The 17,500-nt window shown below is 36.3% G+C and overlaps 1 protein-coding gene across 1 annotated transcript in view; it reads right to left on the bottom strand.

Annotated features, from left to right (window-relative positions):
- The window catches only part of LOC135215671 (neuropeptide F receptor-like), a 162,409-nt gene that overhangs the window by 136,354 nt on the left and 8,555 nt on the right, over window positions 1–17,500 (bottom strand). The window lies entirely within an intron of this gene.

Below are 17,500 nucleotides of genomic sequence, written 5' to 3'. Positions count from 1 at the left end.
AATTCTAAAACTTTTTAATAAGAAATAAAAAAATAACAAGTGAAATATTAGTATTAGCATACATATATACTTACGTATATACTCAACACAAGCGCTCAGTTAGATGTGGACAACATAGTTCGGCAAATTTTCATCACATAGACAAAATAAACCATACCATGGTTTGGAACTTATCCCGAATTTTATATAAGAGCAGCTGTTGATGCAAATGTCAGATGGTGAATCTTCACAGATAAAACAACAAGATAATAGGACGACCTTTCGAATGGAGCTTGGGACTCTCACCATATAGGCACGATGGAACAGCTTAAGACGATCAAAAGAATCAACGTCAGCTTAGCGGTGACCCTAGGCATCACCTAAGTGCATATCTTCCACTATACATTTCGCAAATGTAACTTCTTCTGTCATTCACTGCTTGATGAGGGTGGAAGTCAGTCCACCGAAATATAGTCCTTAGCTTTAAACAAGTGTTTTAATGTGCCTTTTATGCTTGACACATATCATGTTTTAACAAAAGAATTTATTTACATACATACATTACTTTATTTTCGCTTACTCGCCGAGTAAGCCTTCAAACTACTTTGTTGGTGTCACTGTTATTGTTGTGTGTGAGTGTGGGGGGGGGGGGGGGCGTGTAGGGAAAATGTATGGGAAAGTCTAAAAGGTCAGAAAAAAAGTGTCTCCCGTCGAGTTGAAGATACGGGAATTTTTGTTTAGGATACCTATGATTTATTTATTAGAATGAAAATGAAAAAAAAATAAATAATGTGCATGTTACACAATACAACAAAATGATTAATAATAAGATATAGGGTATTTTTTTAAATTTTCGATGGTGAAACAAGTTTCTTTTTGACTAGAATTAGACCGTATTAATTTACATTAAAAGTTAGGAATATAATGTTTACAACTTATGTTTGAGGGGAAACGCTTGAAGACGTCCCGAGTAAGCGGCGGTCGGGTCACGCCTTGTTTTATACATATTGGAGAAATCTTGTGTGTCTACTATACAGGTCCATCATCTCCTCCCATAGAACCAGTTACAAATTGGTCTACATATACATATCATCATGACGACACTGTGGTTGTACATTACAGTCATTGCAATCCATGATAAAATTACAATGACATAATATCCGGACTCCCATGCAGTGCAACAATCAGCGAAATCGGAAGTATCATGACCGTGGACCCTCACAATATTGTGTAAAAGTAGACAAATTGTTCAAGTAGACGGACCCACAGAAAAACCTTAAGAACTTGAATATTTTACCATATTACTATCAATCTTTATCGGCCCCCCGCCCCTTCCTCACCCCCCACCCCCCATTTTTTTTTCAGAAATTTTGACTATGATAGATAGTTAAAACCATATCGGAGGATGATACTCTGTCCCTCAGGATTCCAGCGATTAAGAAAATGAAAAAAAGACAAAATGTTGAAAAACTTTGTTGCTCCAACATAATTTCACAACACAGTAACACTGTTTTTCACTTAATCCTGTGATCATATCGAATATGAGGGAATTAGTTTATGCTGATCATACATTTACGGTACTAAATACACATTTCATATAAATGCTTCTCTGCACATAACTTAACTATGAGCAGGTAAACTTCCATTTAATTGCACGACTGATATGAATATGATATAGATTTTGCGAACGTATTCTACTTCAAAACAATAGTAATTCCGGAATAATATTATTGGTTGACTGGATAAGCGATTACGAATGTATAGTTTTTCCGTAATGAAAATGTTACATCTCAAAATTTAATGACATTGCATGACTTGAATGCAATATGAATTTATTATGATATAACGATTTTTTGGACATACACTTTTGCTATTACCACTCTGGTAACTCAATAACGTGATTCAGACACAATCATGATATTTGGGTGGTTTATGGGGATATGTCTTTTGTTACGGAAATATCGGCATGGGGTGATTTATATATAAAACGGATTCTAGTGGCACCATGAGTGGTTTAAACTATTCAACATAAACTTTTGCGAATCTCTTCTCTCATTTGGAGGAATATAAAAGAAAAGGTAATTATGAGTTGTTGCGGCAAAGAGATAACCAGGAGGAGTTTTTCCTTCCAATACCGGAGAAGTGTTCCAGACTTGACGGGGACAAAGGAGGAATAGATAACCCATTTTTAATCACACTGGAACAAAGACGTCACAGATGGTTTGGAAGTCAGATACCTTACGAACTGGTAATAACAGAAGAGGTAAGTAAGGATTCTAACGGTTAACTTTTTTTTAAAGATAGTTGTTACTTATAGGGTATGCTTTTTTCGATTACATGTGTAATTGAGATGAAAACTGCATTCAATGCACAACAGGAACAAGTAATGAAGAGGGAAGAGTATCAAACCAAAGCTTTTCAGCCTAGTTTTACAATGACATCATGAAATGTATTGCTTAAGTAATCATATCTAATTAGTGATATAATACTATTAATAGTAAATAGACGCAGATTCAGTGACTAGTAGCAGTGCATATGACAAAGATCGTATAATCAGAGTAACGGCAGAAATTCTAATTTAAAATGTGCAGAGACGATACTGCTCTCATCAGCAAAAGATTCACAGAGCTTACTCAACAGAATGCGTTTACGAAGAGAGATTTGATGTTATATAAATCTATGAAAAACAGAAGCAAAAGGTAGAAGGCACAAAGGGATACATCTGCAGTATATGGAGACAGGATTGACGAGACAAAATCCGATAATTAAGAACAAAGACATCCATTACGGCTCCCTTCACTGGCATTTAGTGGAAGACTGAAAAAGCCCAACAAACACTGGGCGAACTGAAGAAGATTCGCAAACTGAATACAATATAATTGAATACCAAAGAAAGATAGTACAAAATGTAAAATAAGATCTGTATGGCTATACGGGCATGAATCCCGGTGTGAAAATAAAGCTCAGTTCGAAATTAAGCTTTCATAATAATTTTAGGAGTTAGATTGAGGACGGAGTGAGAAATTATACCTTAAGAAAAATAACTGACGTTGCATATGTAAAAAGAGATAACAATAAAATGAGAGATGGAGATGGCTTGAATATGTCCCTTGGCACAACTCTTAGGAGAAAGGTACATTATAGTGTCAGCTGGATTTCTGTGGGCACACGGAGTGTTTGAAGACCTAGACCTACTTGGATAATAACTATGATAAGGGACCTTGGAGCTGAGTATAGATTTGTGGAAGACAAAGAATAAGAAAGGCGTGGAAAGCGATGCCAACAATGCTAAATATATTCAAAATAAATAAGTAATGTCGTTTAGAAGTCACTTTAGTTCAGGGGCTACATCGCATTTTCAATTCCTCTACTGGGCTGGATTTTGTAAATTCCCTTATCCAGTTTTCGTAACAATATGTTCAGCGTAACGAGATCTCAGGAACAGCTGCCGTCTTGTAAAACTGCCAGTCAAATTTCCTCGCGCCTAAAATATTGAAGACTTTCGTTAAGATCTAGGGTTTCAAATTATAAGCGCTGCAAGTGATTAGATAATCGCCTGCTTATACAGTGAAGACTTCGTTGTTTTTACCAAGGCTAAATTCAAGTATGATAATAATAATAATAATAATAATAATAATAATAATAATAATAATAATAATAACTGATGTCGCAATACCATGGGACACCAAAGTTGAAGAGAAAGAAAGGGAAAAAATGGATAAGTATCAACACCTGAAAATAGAGATAAGAAGCATATGGGATATGCCAGTGGAAGTTGTACCCATAATCATAGGAACACCAGACACGATCCCAAGATCCCTGAGAAGGAATCTGGAAAAACTAGAGGCTGAAGTAGCTCCAGGACTCATGCAGAGAGTGTGCTCCTAGAAACAGCGCACATAGTAAGAAAAGTGATGGACCTCTAGGGAAGCATGATGCAACCCGGAACCCCACACTATAAATACACCCAGTCGAATTGGAGGACTGTGATAAACGACCTCCACCCGTCCCCCCCTCCCACACACAAATTATAATAATAATATTTGGTAGGAGACCCTCTTTGAAACAGGTTTCGTTGAATACTATTGCTACTCTAGCGGCGTTAATCTTGTAGAGTCTTTTCCTTATCTTTCTAATAGCGGCATTTTCGTTACTGTAAGGCAAGTGGATAATTCTCCAATATTAGTCATATGATAATGGTAAATGAAATCTCGGGATAAGTTCCGTAGAGTTGTTTATATGTCTTATGATTAAAATGAAATGCTTATACTAGTATAAGCATTTTATTTTAATTATATAAAGAAATATACATAACTCTACGGAATCTAATAACACCGCAACTCCCCACCCCTAACCCCCTAATTTAATCTACCATTATCGTATTATAATCAATATCGGACAATTACTCACTTACCTTAACAGTAACGAGAAAGCCGCTATAAGAGAGATAGAGAAAAACCTCTACAAGATTAATGCCGCTGAAGCAGCAATAACATTCAACAAAATAATAATAATAATAATAATAATTAATATAATAATAATAATAATAATAATAATATCAATATTATAATCAATATCGGAGAATCACTCACTTACCTTAAACAGGTAACGAGAAAGCCGCTATAAGAGAGAAGAAAAAACAAAAAACCTTTTTACAAGATTAAGCCGCTGAAGCAGCAATAAACCATTCAAACAAAATCAATAATAATAATAATAATAATAATAATAATAATAATAATAATAATAATAATAATAATAAACATGAAGATGAAGAAGATTATGATAATGAGGATGATAAGGAAACTTACATATAACCATCGAATGCACATTGGGCGAGTTAACATCATATATACGACGCTGATATAATAACTTTGGCTAAGCATTTTCCATTAATGTTATCTATGATAAGATAAAAAGAGACATTTTACCAGTAAGCATATAATTAATGAGCACAACATTACAATGTGCTAAACTAACAACTAACCATTCCATAATTTTCTAGAAGGTTCTATGGACGTACTCAGATTGTAATTCGCCTAAACACAATGAAATTAAAAAAAAAAAAACTTTACCAAAACACATAACCCTCAATAACTTCACTTCATCCATAAAAATACTGATAGAAAAACCATCAGTATTTTTCAAGATTTGTAACATTGAGTTTACTTATGCACAACCTTCATCATTTATGATTTGAATGAAGTTAAACACAATATAAGTATGTCAGTGTTATTGGATGGGAAAATGATATGCTGGTGAAACAGAAGTTCTGCTGCAATCTTAACAAGAACGCGGAAGTAGCCTCTCTCTCTCTCTCTCTCTCCCTCTCTCTATCTCTCTCTCTCTCCTCTCTCTCTCTCTCTCTCTCTCTCTCTCTTTCTCTTTTACTCGTGCCTGGAGATACAATCTCACGCGCACGCGCAACCACAATACACACACACCCATATATATATATATATATATATATACATATATATATATATATATATATATATATATATATAATATATATATATAAATATAATATACATACATACATACATGCATACATACATACATACATATACATTAGATGATTAACAACCATCAGTATTATATATATATATATATATATATATATATATATATATATATATATATATATATATATATATATATATATATATATAAAGAAATGCATTGAAGCCGATTTTATCAAAGTGTTAAATAGGCACTGATTTGTACAAAGTATTTCACTGAATTTACCGACACCACTACTGAGACCTGTTCGTCCCTTGAGATGATCAAATTCCTATAATAATAGGTAATAAAATACTACCACGACGAAGCTTTTTCCTAAGTATACTTGTCTTTTCAACTTCCCTTTCTGTGTTTTCTTTCGTTACCTAATGATGTTGGGGCCAAAGACAGAAAATGAAAAACCAGACAAAGACGTTCGGAAATTAATAACAGGTCCAGGACCTCCGAAGCCGATTACTATTTAGGTCTCTCATGTTAGTATTCTAAGAAAAGAAAAAGAGAGAAAACAGAAGAAGCCAATTCAGTTTCAATCTTGTGGAGGGAATCAGTGAGGATTAGGATAATTTAATTTAGTCCGCCGGAAACGAAAGAAAGAAAACGTCGCTGCCTTTCAAAGTTGTTATTAGAGCCACTAATGCAGGACGTCTTTGATTAGCATTTGATTAAGAATGCAAATTTAGGGCCGAAATATGATACGATGAGATAAGGCTGGAGTTTTAACGTTTCGGAGTAACAGCAACTTCAGGGCCTAACTCGAGAGTTCTTGAAGGCTGAAACGTTAAGCGTTCATTGGCTGAAAATGTTACATCCTAGAATTCATTTACAGCGGCTTAGTAAAATGTTTCACTTAATAAGAGAGCAAGGGAAGATTTTCAGCGGGCCATCAGCTCATCACACGATATAAAAAATCGTTTGGAAAATAACTTCTGTGGTTGGTTTTTTCAATGTATAATCCACTTATAATTCAATTATAGATTGTGAATAACAATCAACAACTTCCACGAGATGGCAATATGCCCTAACTGTTTCTAACTCCAGCTGAATTTCTAAAAGTTCTGAATGCACTCTACTGGAAAAAAAAAATAAATACCAGCAAGAGATTGCATAAACAAACTTTCCTTTTGTTTTAAAACTAACCTTTCCGAAAAATGATATTCCTCAGAATTTTTGCACATACAAAAGCTTGCAACCCTTCATAAATTGGCAAAAATGTAAAGGCATTATATGAAGTTATCCTATGTGAGAACTACACTAACCCCTCAAGTTTCCCTGAGCATTTAAAAGCATGTCCAGTTAATGAATATCACGATCCAAAGTCTATAGCCACTAATTTGAAATACAACTGTGATCCAGACATCGTAACTGAACGAGATTACAATGATTCGCAACTCTTTTTTTTTTTTTTATGGAAGTGAAGAATATCATTAATTACGTAAACTGCCGAGTGAGCTTTCATTAGTTTACCCAAGTCTTGCTATCTCATTCGACGAATTGTCGGCTCTAGTGTAAATGACCACACATTTTCCTGAAGACTGAAGACCGTCTTTCTTTTAAGATCCACTTCAAAGTACAAAACCAATGTGTCTTCCAGCTAGTTTTATAAATTTAACTCTAAAGAAGCAGTCACTCAGTAATAAAAAGCGCAGTCATTGTTTTCAGAAAATAGTATAAGAGTACAAGAAAATGATAGTTCCACAAAGTTATCTGAGCTCGGCTTTCTTATTCTTATGGCAACATGAGTTGCCATAAGAATAAGCGATCATCCCCATTTTTGTTTTTTTGCGCCGCTTTAATAAACCCTCTCTCTCTCTTGTTAAAGTTATTATAATCATACAAACGTATATGTATGTATGTTATATATATATATATATATATATATATATATATATATATATGTATATATTATATATATATATATATATATATATATATATATATATATATATATATATATATATGTGTGTGTGTGTGTGTGTGTGTGTGTATGTGTGTGTGTGTGAGTGCGTGTGTGTGTATATATATATATATATATTCTATCTATCCATCTTTTCCAGCTTCAATGCGGGGACGATGTTTCTGACAGCTTTCCTCCACCTCTAACGATTGTTTGCCTCTCACAGATCTTTTACAACGACCATCCACCATCGCCTTGATCTTCCCCCTCCTCTCCCACCAGGCGCCTCCATCTGCACCACTCTTCCCCACTAGTGGGACGGTTAAGCATGAAACTTGGCACACTGGTCCTTTGGACCCTACTGATTCTGGATGTGTATCCACTTCAGCAACCACCTCTGATGGCTGTTATAGACATTTTTCCAAAATGGCCGCCACTTTTTTTTTAATGCTCATAACATTGGCATTCGTCATCATAGAATCATAATCTTGGTGTCAAAATGTACAGTTTTGAGGTTGCCAGAAAAAGTAGACATGTCACTAGCATCATATGGCAGCCATATTAGTCAATTTTCAATATGGCCGCCTTTTTTGTCAGATGTTTTGAACTTTAGCATTATTCATCATGGAAGTATAATCTTGGCGTCTGAATGAATAATACTGAGACACCTCAACATGTCCACAGTTTCATTTGACAACTAATTAGTCCCTTTGATTTTAGATATGGCCACCATATTTCAATTTATTATGATATCGATATCAATTTTGTTTATTTCGCTACTATAACCAATAGAAGTGTCTACCATGGCATCTACTACAATGATGCAAAATGTATGGCTTCTGTTGGAAGATGTTTTTCAAAAATATTCACCACTTAAACGTATACTGACTCATTTCTCTTTTTTACAGGTATAACAAGACAATAACAAGATAACAATGTCAGTGGTGCAGTTATGGTGGTGGTTTAGAATAGACAAAAACTAACCATGTCAAAGTAATATAAGCTTGTAGATAATGTAGAAGCAAGTTGCTCCGAGAAAACTAGCAATCCAACAAACTGGAATCTGTGTGTACTATGCCAAAGAGGCACATCAGAGCCCTTGCAGTGCCTGGTTAATTCAACCCGAAGTGATGTGGGTGCTGGGTACAAGTATGTTGTTGGAAACCTGCTCAAATTCCAGGAAATTGGTTCCATACCCTCAGGTCTTACTGTACAACACTTATCACTGACTACTAACCTGGAGCAAACATTACATGAACATGCTGCAGCATGGCACAAGTCCTGTGGAAATGAAATAAGCAATGCCAGGCTTGACAGGGCATGCAAAAGGAAGAATGATGAGTCACAGCAGCCTAGCCCAGTTAAAACTAGATGATCAAGCTCAGGCATCAACCTAAAAGGCAAACAGAATGTGTGCATCTTTTGTGATGAAGAAGCTGGGTCTGCTGGCCTTCACAGGGCTTCCACTTTTGGAATTGATCATAAAGCTGGAAACTGTGCCATTGAACTTCGTGACACTAATCTGTTGGCAAAATTGGCTACTGGGGACATGGTTGCTCTTGATGCTCAGTATCATACCAAGTGTTTGGCAAAATTGTATAAACGAGCCAAACTCTCAAGACAGGACTGTGCAGAACGATCGTCAGAAAATATGTCACATGGTATTGCATTTGCTGAGTTGGTCTCATATATTGAGACATTTCGGGAGTCGATGGAAGCCAAACCAGTCTTTAAAATGCAGGATCTTAGGACCCTCTATGTAGACAGACTACATGAGCTTGGTTTTCAGGATGCCAAGGTTCATACCACGAGGCTCAAGGAAAGAATATTGTCTGCCATTCCAGATCTCAGAGCTCAAATGGATGGCAGGGAAGTTCTACTTGCTTATGACCAAGATATTGGGGCAGTACTCAAACAAGCATGCAAAGAAGATTTTGATGCAGATGCTTTAGTGCTGGCTAATGCATAAAAAATCATTCGACGTGACATCTTCAAACTGAAGCAGACTTTCAATGGAAGATTCCCTGCTGATTGTCAAGAAACGTCTGTGCCATCATCTCTAACTGCACTGGTTAACATGATACTTAATGGGCCAGATATCAAAGAGCAATCTCTTCAAGATAAACCAATGTCATGTGCCAGCAAAACCTTCTCCCAGATCATTGCATTTAACAGTGTGAAATCCCAAGGACAGAATTCTACAAGTTCAACTCATTGACACAACAGAGAAAGAGAAACACCAGTAGCCATCTACCTAGCACTGAATATCCATAGAGAAACTGTAAAGAGAGGTCTTGTCGATTTTCTGTACAACCTGGGGCTATGCATCTCTTATGACCGAGTCCTTGGGATATCCACGGACATAGCGAACAAAGTTTGTGCTATGTATGATGACGAGGGAGTGGTTTGTCCCCTAACAATGCCAAAAATCTCTTCACTGTTGCAGGGGTCGACAATATTGACCACAATCCAAGTTCTACAACATCGAAGGATTCCTTTCATGGTACAAGAACGTCTCTCATGCAGCAAACATCTAGTGTGAATGAAGGATTGTGTCGCCCTTTCCAAGAAATTGACGATAATTTGCCAAGAAGAAAGAAGATTCAGCCACTTTCTGATGCATAGACAAATGTGCCACCAGCAGTACTGCACAGACCTGATCCAATTGTTCCTGAGGCAGTTGGTCCAGTAACACCTGCAAACCTAAAACCAGCTCTGGTTTTGTCAAAGGACAATGGCTGGTTGCTACATCTGAGTGAACTGATTAAGAAGAATGAGTTGGCAAAAGATGACTATCTCTCCTGGGTTGCTTACCATGGTTCACTTCAACAGGCTGCAGAAACACCTACTACAAGAGTTGCCCTCATGCCCCTGTTCCTGGAGTGTGCACATTCAGTCACCATGATAAAACACTCTATGGATGTTGTAAAGTCTGCAACAGAATATCTAAACCCTGGTCAGGTTCCAGTCCTATTAATGGACCAACCACTCTTTGCCAAAGCAAAAACTATCCAATGGAACTATCCTGACACCCATGGAGAAGACAAATTCCTCATAATGTTGGGAGGTCTACACATTGAGATTGCTGCCTTCAAGATTCTTGGTGACTGGTTAGATGGCAGCAGTTGGACTACAGCCATCCGCAATGCTGGTGTTGCTACTAGTGGTGTAGCTGATTCTTTGCTGAAGGCCTCACATGTAACCAAAACAAGATATGCCCATCAAGTGACAGCTGCTGCTCTCTTCCTCCTGAAGCTCAATGCTTATGGACAATACACAGAATCTCTATCTGAAGGAGAAGAGCCTATGAGCTTCACAACTTGGAATGACAAGATGTCAGCAGATCAACCCAATTTCAATACTGGGAGTTTGTTCTTGAACTGGAGCTGTGCCTCCTTGAGATTATTGCATCCATCAGGAAAGGTCATTTCCAAGGCTACATAGAGTCACTTGCTTAGTTTATTCCATGGGTATTCAGCCTTGACCATATCAACTATGCAAGGTGGCTATCAGTCCATATAAGGGATATGTGCTCCCTCTCTGCAAAGCATCCTTCCATCTACCAAGAATTCACTGTAGGAAAGTTTGTGGCACGCAAGACTGGACATCCATTTTCTGCAATAGCACTTGATCAGGCCTATGAGCAAGCCAATGACTTGGTGAAATGTGAAGGAGGAGCGGTTGGACTGACTGACAATCCAAATGCCCTACAGCGCTGGATGGTTGCAGGCCCAGAGATATCATGGATGATCACAAAGTTCAAAGATGTAAGCATTGATGATTCACTAAAGCACCATGAACAAACCCCGGCTGCTCAGACGACCTTTTCCAAAGAAGTGACAGCCCTTGTCGATGTCATAGAAGAAATGGGAAATCCATTTAAAGAAGACAGTGGGGATCTCCTAGCTTTGGACACAAAGGTCATTATGAACTCTGATGTACAGAAGACTGTGGAATTTGTGTACAAGGTGGGCAAGGAGCAACCTGATTTACTTATCAAGGAAAGGTTCCTGGATAGAACTAAGTCAATCAAGGAACCAATCAAGAAGAATAAATTCCCTTTGTTCTCAAAGAAGAACTGTCAACCTAAACAAAAGTCACAGATGGCAACAATGAAAGAAGATTGCTCTTTGTTTTCAAGACTGTACATTGCATGCCAGTCCAGAGAAGGCAACCTTGAGGATTTTTTCAAGCATGAAAATCAGCCATGGCCCCCATCATTTTCCAAGGCTGGTGACATGAGGTCAGGGAACAAGGCAGATCTTCCTCATGAGCATGAATCTATGACCCAACCACCTGAAGGAAGCCCAGAAGTTACTGCTTTGATCTTAGATGGAGCCGTCATTGTACAAAAACATTTGGAGACCACACCATTACTGTATTCTTGCCATACATTCGACACTAGCTGGAACATGTGAACAGATTGGACATTGTGTGGGATGTGTATGATCCAAACAGCCTCAAAGGAGCCACCAGATAGAAGAGAGGGACTGGGATACGAAGAAGGGTGCCTAGTAACTGGCAAAGCTTTCTTCATGTCAACGAAAACAGAACTGAGCTGTTTCACATGCTGGCAGAAGAAGTTACAAATGTACACTTCCCAGGAAAAGAGGTGTATAGCACATATGATAAGCATGTACTTTCATCACCACTTCGAGAAGACAGAAGTTTCATTGAGCCATGCACACATGAGGAAGCTGATACTCGGATAGTCCTTATCTCCTGGATGCAGCTAACAAGGGACATAAAGATGTCATGGTACAAACATCAGACAAAGATGTTGTGGTGCTCATCCTGTCTAAGCTACGCAGCTTACTTATCAATGAGGTACGGATATCATTTAGAGCAGGGAAGCATCATAGGTATATCCCATCACACAACATAGCAACTACCCTTGGTCCATCAAAATCATCTGCACTGGCAATGTTTCACTCATTTACAGGCTGTGATACAACCTCCTTCTTTGCAGGAAAGGGAAAGAAGACAGCATGGGGTACCTGGTCTGTTTACTCAGAAGTCACTGATGCATTCCTCCTACTCTCAAATGCCCCACCAAGCATTCCTGACAATGCCTTTGACCTTCTAGAGAAATTTGTTGTTCTAATCATTTAATGTATGAGAAAGCATGTGGCCTGGTAAAGGTCAATGATACACGACAGCACCTTTTTTCAAAGCAATCAAGAGCTCTGGAAAACATTCCCCCAACTCAGGCTGCCTTCAACCAGCATGCATACGAGCAATGTATCAAGGTGGGCATGTTTGGGGAAATACATTACAGAAAGAGCCACAGCTTCCAAGCCCTGATGAGTGGGGATGGGAAAAAGAGGATGGGTCATGGAAGGCAAAATGGACAACACTTGGCCAGGTTCAAGAGGCATGTTATGAACTGATACACTGCAACTGCAGAAAGGCATGTAGGGGGCTCTGCAAATGCTACAAGGCCAGCCTCCGGTGCACAGCTCTAAGCCGTTGTGAGGGGCAGTGTTACCAGGACTGATTGAATATCTCTGATAGGATTATCACATTCAATTGATTCTATTTCCATGTGCCTAGTCAGTGCAATGTCAGTATAACATGTATAGATATTTCTCATACTTAGAATGACTTAAACATCCTTTTGTCTTATAACACCCTTTGTGGTAGAGATCCATGTAACACTCAGTTAATAAAGTTTTTTGTTTGATTATTTGCAATTAATGTGGGTTGAAGTTCCTGATATGCAAAGTAATTTTGTTTATTATTTGCAATTTCAAATATATGCTCTATGTAGTTCTGCACAATAGTTGGTTTTCTACTCAAAAACTGATTCAGGATTGTTAGATACACAACCTAAATTTGGAACATATATATCGGTAATATTGTAGATAGATAGGGGGATGCTTTGTAATATGATGAAACATGGTGGCCATACTGAAAACAAAGGTGCCTAAACAACTGTCACATAAAGAGTATGGACATGTCCAGTGTCTCTGGAATCCTCATTACTATACATTTAGACACCTAAATTGTACCTCTATGATTCTTTATGCCAAAGTTAAAAGCATCTGACAAAAAAGGCGGCCATATTGAAAATTGACATGTCCACTGTTTCTGGCAACCTCAAAACTGTACATTTTGACACCAAGATTGTGATGCTATGATGAAGAATCACAATGTTATGGGCCGTTATTAAAAAGTGGCGGCCATTTTGGAAAAACATCCATAACAGCCATCAGAGGTGGATACTGAAGTGGATCCACATCCAGAATTATTCATAAGGGTCCAAAGGACCAGTGTGCCAAGTTTCATGCTTTTAACCCAAAGTGCCCGATTCGACCTAAAATCCTTCCTTAACCGCCCCACTACACGTACGTCTCATCCCTTCTCATCACATGCCCATATCACTGCAGTCTTCTTTCCTGGGCCTTCTTTGATCCAGTCTGTTTTTGTCGTTTCTGTTGATCCTGTCCAAATTTTGTAACTCCGCGCACCCAACTAAGCATTTCATCTCTACCGCATCCAATTTCATCTCTTGCACTCTCTTTACCGATTATGTTTCAGCTCCATGTATCAAAGCAGGTCTCTCTCCTGTCTTATACACTCTTCCTTTAAAATTCAAGTTGATTCGGCGGTCACACAAGACACCTGACATCTTTCTCCGATTTTTCCAGTCAGGGTACACTCTGTGTCTTGTTGCTACATCCAAATTTTGAACCAAAATACCTAAATTTTTCTACTCAGCTGGACTTTGTCCCTTTCACACACATACACACACACGGATATAAACTATATATATATATATATATCTATATATATATATATATATATATAATCATATATATATATTATATCCATATATACAATTACATAATATAAATTTATATATATATATATATATATATATATAATATATTATATATTATATACATAGATACCATAACCATATACATATTATATAAAGACGTTTCCTGTTTCAGAATGTTGTTACGGAATAGAAGCATTAGTTGCCATCCATACTCGCACTTAAGGTAGTAAATTGTGAACGAACTGCTTTTCAAAAACATTCTACAACATAACCTGTTTCAAATGGCTACGCGGGAGAACATTAAATATTATGTGAATCTCTCTTTAAATAAAGTAGACATTTACTTTTATTTTGCACACACTCACGTACTTCCTTCCTTTTCCAAGCTCTTTACGCTCTCTCCTCCTTTCCTTCGTAACATTTCCGAAAGATGCTCTCGTATTCACCAACCTATTGTAATCAATTCCTTCCGCTTGGCCAAATCATCCCAAAAGATTCTGTCGGATCCATCAACCGTGCAAACCCTCTTTACGCAAATGTGTGTGTATGTATATATATATATATATATATATATATATATATATATATATATATATATATATATATATATATACATATAATTATCACATCACCGTGATTCATATATCATTCGAGCTACAAATGTCCTTTAATATCTAATTCGCTCTACCTCGGAATTGATATATTTTCAATATGTACCAAAGGGGAATTTTTAGTTGATAATAATTTCGTCCCTCATGGATCGAACCACCGTCCAGTGGACGGGAACGAAATCAGACCCTTTACTGAGGCATGCCTCAGTAAAGGGTCCGATAGGACCGAAAGTACTCGGCTAACTCGCTTTTTCATTTTTTTCCTTCGTGGGAAAAAAACCTTTATTTATACATAGCATCACGTTTTATATACTTCGTGATCAAGTTATTTATATATATATATATATATATATATATATATATATATATATATATATATATAGTATATATATATATATATATATATATATCTATATATATATATATATATATATATATATATATATATATATATATATATATATACATAAATATATAACATTTTTAGTGTAAGAACAGATTATAACGATTAACGTTCAGATGAAATGTTAAAAATATATTAAAGAGTACTTATACAGATTGCCTAATGGTCGTGTGGTTTATTGATGATGATAGTGAAGACTTTGATTAAGACAAGGAAGAAAAACTAATGGAATTATTATAAGACGGAAATCAGCGTACTATAATAATGGGTTCTGTTATTTCCTCTCGCTATGAAGTAATAATTTTATATTTATATAGTATTTTTGCGTACAGTATGCCTAAACGGGTGCAAATACAACTGATTCAGTAAAATGTAAACGATATTCGTTATGATAAGTATCAAGCGAAAAACACGAGTTCTATGTACAGTGTATAATGCTGTATGAAACAGCCATGGCCCATGAAACTCTCATCCGTGATCCATGAAGATTTCAGCCACACCCAGGTGGTGGCCATTGTTGTTGACACCTATAAAGTAGCCAGGCACACCATCATGGCTAACTTTAATACTAAATAAAATGAAATAAAGACTACTGAGGCTACAGGACTGCATTTGGTAGGTTTGATGACCAGTGGGTGAAAGATCAACATACCAATTTGCAGCCCTCTAGCCTCTGTAGTTTTTAAGATCAGAGGGCGGACGGACAGACAAAAAGCCATCCCAATAGTTTTCTTTTACAGAGAGCTAAAAATCCACAATTGTTTATGTGGACAAAGTTATATTTTTCTAAAATACAGAAATGATTGAAAACGGGAGCTTTCGATCCCTTTTTACATGACGGCTTTCTGCAGCAAACTGAGTGAAATATCTGTATTTCTTAAACAGAGCGTCATTGGAGGTTCATAACAGCCTCCACATACTTTTACTGAATTTTGCACCTTATTATTTTTCTGAACTACAAGCATTTTATTCAGCTTGCAGGAGAAAACAGTCTAGTAAAGGGTCGAAAGCTCCTGATTTTTAATAATTTTCATATTTTGAAAAAAATACAAGGTTGCCCATATACACATTTGTGGGGTTTTACTTATTATAATGAATATCGTTAATTTTTTACTGATTCAATGTCATTTTAGGTATTATTGTAGAAACAACAACGTTCGTACAGATTTTATAAAAAAATTAATCTCTGTATTAAAAAAAAAAAACTTTCCCCATATACTACGCTTACACACTCGTGAATTTTTATTGTTTAATACGGGTCACAGTATAGATATGAATCATAGATATTCGTTATCTGTTTTTTATATGATTGTAAAACTTGCATTTCCGTTGACGTCACGTGTAAAACCTCTTATGTTCAACTCATGTCAGGATTGGTTTCATAAGCTATTGCATTGCGCAAAGAATTGTTTTTTTTTTTTTTTTTGCGCGCGCGAGTTAAAGCCAACTAATCTGCAGACGTTGTCGTGTTTTCAATTCATTTCTAAATATAATGTAGAGCTTTTCCCTGTTTGCACGTGTCATATTGTTGAAATGATGAACGAAAGTATATTGTTTTGTTCATTGACTTTTACTATATATTATATATCATATATATATATATTTATAATTATATATATATATTAGTATATATATATATACATATACCCATATATATATATAATATAGATATAATATATATATAAGATATATATATATATATATATATATATATCTAACAAATAAAATTTTATCCCTGTCGGTGCGGTGTAAGGTGTAGGATAATCCTTCCTTTTCTATGTATTTTAGTTAGCCGCGACGTTTCCAGACATAAAAGTCCCATTTTATCTTTTTATAGCTTGAAAATGGGGGGACTTTTATGTCTTGAAGCGCCGCGGCTAAAATAAAGTACATAGAAAGGGAATGAAGGATCATCCTTCACCTCGAACACAAAATTTTGGATCTCTTATTATTAAAAAAATTCTGGATGTGTTATGTGTAGCAGAGAAGCTATTGAAATTACTAATTACTCGGTACTCATTGTATTTTGAATCAAATACGATAAATTGAAATGGGTTGCATGGAGAGAGATACGTAAAAAATGTTTCCTTTCTCACTTACTCCGCAATGAAAAGCACTCACGCATAGACACAAACACACACACATACACTCACACACACACACACACACACACACACACACACACACACACATATATATATATTTATATATATATATATATATATATTATATATTAAACTTAAATTTATACATATATATGTGTGTGTGTTTGTGTGTCGATAATAATTTCGTTGTCTGGTGCTTCGAAC

The sequence above is a fragment of the Macrobrachium nipponense genome, chromosome 5 (assembly GCF_015104395.2).
Source record: "Macrobrachium nipponense isolate FS-2020 chromosome 5, ASM1510439v2, whole genome shotgun sequence".
Lineage (NCBI taxonomy): Eukaryota > Metazoa > Arthropoda > Malacostraca > Decapoda > Palaemonidae > Macrobrachium > Macrobrachium nipponense.
Note: the sequence above shows the minus strand (reverse complement) of the source record. Positions and strands in the feature narration are given on the sequence as shown.